Raw genomic sequence first — 670 nt, forward strand, 5'->3', positions numbered from 1 at the left:
TTACATACATACGCATAATCCTTCTGTTCACAGCCTCTGCATAATCAACCATTCTCTTACATATATGAGTCATGAACCTAATCTATGAACCTAATATACACTTTAATATCCTTCACGTATAATTTTCAAGACTTCGGGAGATATCTAGTATGATCTGAGATCCTTATCACCAAGAAAAATAAGTATTAGTGTTACTTTACCAAAGGAGACTCAGCCAACGCTTTATCTTACCAAGTGCTTTCAGTTACAGTGTTTTCACGACGAGATTAGACAGCTTATGTAAATGCTACAGGCTTTATTCTTCAGAAAAAAACGAAGAATAGCGGTGTAGTCTGGGCAAAGAGGGTTTCCTTACAAGTGCACCTTCATCTTCCTGCGTTTGTATTGGCAGTAAACACCTACGATAGCGAGGACGCAACAGGAGGGGCTTGTGCCTTCCCTTCATGAAGCAACACTCGCTCTCTGTGCCTGCCTTATATCATGTAGCTACTTCAGTCCGGAGTATCCAGGTGTTTCTTGTTTGCATTAACTCTCTTTACACCATTTCCTTATGGTATATTTTCTTCAAATCCTCACTCGGGTTCCTCTCTTTCTCTATGTTTGCTTTTCCATCTAATATTACCTAACATCAAAAGGTAGTATATAGACTTGTATCCTTATATACAAAGTA

The sequence above is a fragment of the Penaeus monodon genome, chromosome 24, assembly GCF_015228065.2.
Source record: "Penaeus monodon isolate SGIC_2016 chromosome 24, NSTDA_Pmon_1, whole genome shotgun sequence".
Lineage (NCBI taxonomy): Eukaryota > Metazoa > Arthropoda > Malacostraca > Decapoda > Penaeidae > Penaeus > Penaeus monodon.